Source organism: Muscardinus avellanarius (genome assembly GCF_963383645.1).
Source record: "Muscardinus avellanarius genome assembly, chromosome: 12".
NCBI classification, from domain to species: domain Eukaryota; kingdom Metazoa; phylum Chordata; class Mammalia; order Rodentia; family Gliridae; genus Muscardinus; species Muscardinus avellanarius.
The window spans coordinates 48,356,185-48,362,184 of record NC_137798.1 but is presented as its reverse complement, the minus strand read 5'-3'; positions in this window follow the sequence as shown (position 1 = coordinate 48,362,184).

Below are 6,000 nucleotides of genomic sequence, written 5' to 3'. Positions count from 1 at the left end.
GTGTTACTAGAGATTGAACCCAGGGACATTCTACTACTGACTACATCATCAGGTCTGCTTTATTTCTTTAATTTTTAAATCAGGTTCTCGCTAATTTGCTCAGTCTCACTAAATTGTTGAGACCAGCCGTGACCCTGCAATCCTTCTATCTCAGTCTCCTAAAGACTGAAATTACAGATGTTCTACCACACCTGCACTCATGTTCATTTTTAAGATTGCGCTTTATCATCCTATTCTTATATAAGTAGAATTATAAAACAATACATTAAGGAATTTTAGTCATTAGATAGAAATTATAAGCCAAAATATAATTTTATTTTTAAATATTTCTAGATGTTCATTAAAAATGCCTTCTGTCTATAACATGGAATTTTCTTTCAAGCTTAATAGCTAAAAAGTACCTTAAGGCACCTAGAGACTATTTATTTATTTATTCATAGAGTACTTGGTTTAGAATTAGCTTTTATTATTGCTATTAATGATAGCTATTTTTTTCTGAATGCTCTCTGTATATGAGAATGCACAGATATTTTAAATTTCACTGAAACTTCATGCCTATCTATGATGAAGATAGTATAAATGCTATTTCCAAAACATGATAATTTGTTTATGTTCAAAAATATTGTAAAGTCAGGATTTGAATTCAATTCTAAGTATCTGTTTTAGTCTAAGTCAATTTGAAGTATAGTTTTTTCAGTAAAATTGATATGCATATTGTATTTAAATGTTTATTTCTTTTGCAATACAAAGAATTCAGAAGCATTCAAATAAGATGTTTAAATTATGTTACTTTCACAAAATAATATGTTAATGAAATGCACTCATAATTCACCAGAACCAACCATTGATCTAATTGATCTAAATAAGCCTTGGGTTGACTCCAAGCTTAAAACTGGATAGCTTTAGAGTTTCTTATTTGCTTGCATAATCTTTCTTCCTCAAATGGCTAATTGCCATGCTAATCTTTACATGAGTTTATATCTATCAAGTATGCTTTTATACATAATAGTTTTTCCCCTTATACAAATGAAATAAAATTCCTCTTCAATTAATTTGCCTTTCGTTGCAATATGCATATCACCAATATGTTTGGAGTGTGTGTCGATTCTTCAATGCTAAGAGTACTCTTTGTCATAAGCTTCAGGAAATGTATCATCTATGACCTATCAAAAATAATTAAACAAAAGAGATATTTCAGCTAAAATTTTAAAGGTAAATAGAAATATGTCAGAGAAATAAAATGATTTATAATGTTGCAAATTAAGCTGAAAAGAAGTAGAGTTAGATCCTTAATGTAACAATTGCCAGATAACAAACATTTGCCAGTCCTTGAAATTTCTAATTTGGGAATAGCTTACAGGCTGTGTTCCATTTCTTGCCAGAAAGTGATCTATCCAGAGGACCAGGCCATATTGCAAATAGTACATTCTCATTAAGGCCAGAGACTAGATGGAAATTTCTCTCCAATTTTATATCTAATTGCTTAATATTTTTAGAAAATGTAGTTTTGAATATTTGGACAAACATAGTAGGTATGCTAACTAACATATATGTTTGTTTCCAAAATATAACTGAGTTTCAGTATCAGTTTAATCTCTAATTCCATTTCACATGTAATATAAAATTAAGTAGATTTTCTGATGGAAATATTCAGTAGCAAAAAACTAGAGTAAACAGAAAAGGTCAGTGCAATTATTTAATAACAAATAAACATATTAAGCCAGGTATATGATAAGTGTTTTACCTGCAACTATTGGAAAATAGGTCATAAGAGAAACTCTAGACAAAGAAGGAGAAAGTATAGATGAGCAAGTAAGGTTACCTAATTGAGGGGAATGGGAGAGGGAAAGAGGGAAATTCCCTAATGTATATTCACAAACAAAACAAAGCCAATCACTAAATCAAATATGAGAAGGAGGGAAGGAGAAGGGAATGGAATGGGAATTAGGTAAGGGCCAAAAGACTGGTGTGTGCATGTATCCCTCTATCATTTTGTACCTCACTAAGATGTATGACTACAATACACCAATAAAAAAGAAAAAGATTAAAAAATAAAATAGTTAATTTTTAAATCTATTTTCTATAACATGGTGCCAAGTAATTTTTTGAAAATAGAAATAAAAAAGAACTTGCTCACAAAAGGTTGAAGCTGAGGCGATTTTTACAAAAATATTCTTATGTTAAAATGAGAAATATTCTATATTAATTTCATGATTATTTGGTATATCAGTCCTAAGGACTGGGATAGATTTTACTTAGGGTTAGGGTCTGTCACATTAAGTTTTATATACTCCAGTTTGCTTCACAATATCATATTAAAATATTTAAGATGCACCTTAGTTATTAAGAATATATTGTGCTGAGAGTCAGTTCTAACAGGTCTGGAGTTATCTTGAACCATTTGACTGAAATAAGGTGTAATCTTGCTTGTATGACCCATTAGTCAAGGCACAGATTTACTGATGGACAGTGTCACCTTGTGAATATTGCTTACTTGTCAGAACACTTTATTTTAATTTTTTTTTTATTGGTGCATTGTAGTCATACATCTTAATGGGGTACAAGATGTTAGAGGCATACATGCACACATCACTCAATTAGCTCTTACCCATTCTTGTCCCATTCCCTCCCCACCCCTCCTTCTCATGTTTGGCTTAGTGATTGATATTGATATGTTTGTTAAAGTACATCATGTGCATTACAGAATTTTCTTCTTCTTGTCTCCCATCCCCGCAGGTTGACTTATTTGCTCATCTATAGTATCTCCCTCTTTGTCTAGAGTTTTTCCTATGACCTAGCCTCTGCTTATTAAGCAGAGCATCAAATTTCCTATTTTTTGTGATTGACTAATCTCACTTAGAACATAATGTCCTCCACTTCCATTCATTTCTCTGTAAATTATGTAATTGTGTTTTTATTTATGGCTGTGTAAACTCCACATTATTGGTAATGAGGTTAATGATGATTTACACATAGTCTCCATAAGACCCACAAGAATGCACTATCAGAGCTGGGCTGGTGGCGCAAGCTTGTAATCACCGCGCTTGGGAGGCTGAGACAGGAGGATCGCACAGGTTCAAAGCCAGCCTCATCTACTTAGTGAGGCTCTCAGCAACTCAGACCCTGTTTCCAAATAAAATATAAAATAGGTCTGGGAGTATAGCCCAGAGGTAGAAGGCCTCTGGGTTCCACCCCCAGTACCACCAAAAAAAAAAAAAAAAAAGAATGCACTATCATTGGAGTGGTCACATAGCAAAGAAGCTTGGGCCTGTCCTCCATTTTTTACTCCATGATTCCATGGTGTTTCATACACAAGATAATAATGCCTGATACTCCCTCAAAAAAGCAATTTGTCTTGCCTAGGCTGTGAAAGGTGATTGGTGATTGTACCCAGCATAGCTCGTGTTGTGAGGTAGCCTTTGAAGTGATTATTATTCTTTCTCTAATACTGTTGTTTATGTTATTATTTTCAATGTTCACATGCATAAATAATTAAATGCATGATAAAAATGTTAAGTAGTATGTAAAAAGTGAGATGAAATGTTTCTGATGCTTAGCTGAGTTTGGTAGCATACATCTCTAGTCCCAGTACTTGGGACACTGAGAAAGGAGGATTGCAGTGTCGTGGCCAGTCTCACCAACTTAGTGAGGATCTTCACAATTTAATGAGATTTTTCAAAAAAAAAATTAAATAAAGTAAATAAAGTAGAGCTGGTAGCATAGCTCAAAGGTAGACTTCTCTTGGGGTCAATCCTCAGTAACACACAGACAGACAGACAGGCAGGCAGGCAGACAGACAGACACAACACACACACACACACACACACACACACACACACACACACAAATAAATAAAAAATAGTGTCCCTGATGTTTAAAAGTAGAAAAATTACATTAGTTTAGAGTGTGTTTGAAATAATTGTTAAGGAAACAACCTTGAAAATTTAGGAAAATTTGCACTTGTACAAATGCAAATAGGTGATATTACTTTTTTTGTAGTAAACAACACAATGAAAGTCTAGGCATTGAAGAAACTTATGGAGAATGCTCATCTTCTTTTCTTCTAAAAGAAATTTTCCTCTCTATACCCCTTGCAGTTTATTTCCTCTTTTCCTAACATTTACCCAGCCTCTTTAATGTATTAACAATTAATTGATGATATACTTTCATAAAATTTATATAACTAAATTGAGTAGGAAGCATAAGAAATAATAAATAGACAGGCATGGTGGCACACAGTTGTAATCCCAGCATTTGAGAGGCTGAGACAGGAGGATCATGGTTCACAGACAGCCTCAGCTACATAGTGAGGCCCTCTGCAACTTAGTGAGACCCTGTTTCAAATTAAAGAATAAACAATAGAGCAGGGGGTTAATCTCGGAAGTCAAATGCTCCTGTGTTCCATCCTCAGACATGCAAAAAAAAAAAAAAAGAAAAAAGAAAAAAGAAAGAATAAATACTTGTATTTGCTATTTTAACATGCAATTTAATAAAATTAAATTGTTTAATGTATTCTAGAGAACCAAAATGAGGATGGCATATTGTAGCCATAATAGTAAAGAAAGCTATTCTGATAAAATTGGAGAACAGATGAAGGCAAAAAATAATAAGAGAACAAATGACAATGAAATACTGGTTAACTAGCAGGAACATGATGTAAAATCACAATGAGAAAGAAACATTTTTTTCTGAGCTAGGGAAAAGAAGTTCAGATTTATTTTAAGCAATATGTGACATCCTTTTCTATACTATCCTATCACTTTTATTGGTGAAAACACAATATTAACCTATTTATAATGGAATTATACATTTTTAAATAATTTGAAGCATGTCCTTAATTTTAAGATTTTGTCCTGTAACAAAAGGATAATATACATTTGAGAAGAATGGACTTTTAAAAAATGCATATGGCTAAAATTTAAGTGGTTTAGTTTGGGAAGAAGTAAAATATTGGGTAGTTGCAGTCATGTGCTACCACAGAGAATAGGCAGGTAATCATTTCTGAAATGATATGGTTAATAACCTTCATGTAACTGTTGTTGTTATCAGACTGTTGCCTCATGAAAATATTGTCATGTTCTGTACAAAATATGAGAAAGAATGTTTCAATATTAAAAATGAACATTTTCTGCAATGGGGAAAATGCTAGAGCATTTGTCCCATTATTACTTCTATGACAAGTCAAAAATACAAAACCCAAGCTGGGTGTGGTGGTGGTGGGTCATACCTTTAACCCCAGTACTTGGGAAGCTGAGACAATAGGATTGCAGGTTTGAGGACAGCCTCACCAAATAGTGAGACTTTCATCAACCTAGAAAGATCTTGTTTCAAAAAAATTTTAAAAATAGGGTTGAGGTTAAATCTCAGAGGCAGGATTGGATGTTCCTGGGTTCAGTCCTCAGTTACACACACACACACACACACACACACACACACACACACACACTACAAATACACATGCACAAACAAAGCAAAAATAAAAATAAGCCTATTAATTTCCAAACATTCTGTAAATTGCATTTTATGACATTCCAAAGGCTTTTTAACTCTGTAGTACTAAAATAGGAACACATTCCTGCAAATAGCAGGTTTTCATCAATCATAATTATAAATGTTACAGAACTATATCATCTAACTAGAATTTTAATACTTTGGAACTGAAAAGTCACAGTTTTTACTAAGAGAGTGCTCAGGATGCTGGATTGTATCTGGAAATTATTGAAAATGAATGAGGAAAAAATATATCATTTGAAACTTGAAAATTCAGAACATATTTGGCTGTCATTTTACAGGAGCCTTACTTCTCTGTTCAGCCCAGAATCTAATGAAAGCCTGCCACTGTGCAAACAGCCATTATCCAATTTCTGTGGCAAGTACAGTTGGGATGGTCGTTCTTTATAGGTCAAATAACGCTTCCAAGCAGTGGATATTTATAGAGTTCTACTTTCCTGGAAAAATGCTGACATTGCAATGCTATGTTTAACTTGTGAGCTCAGATAA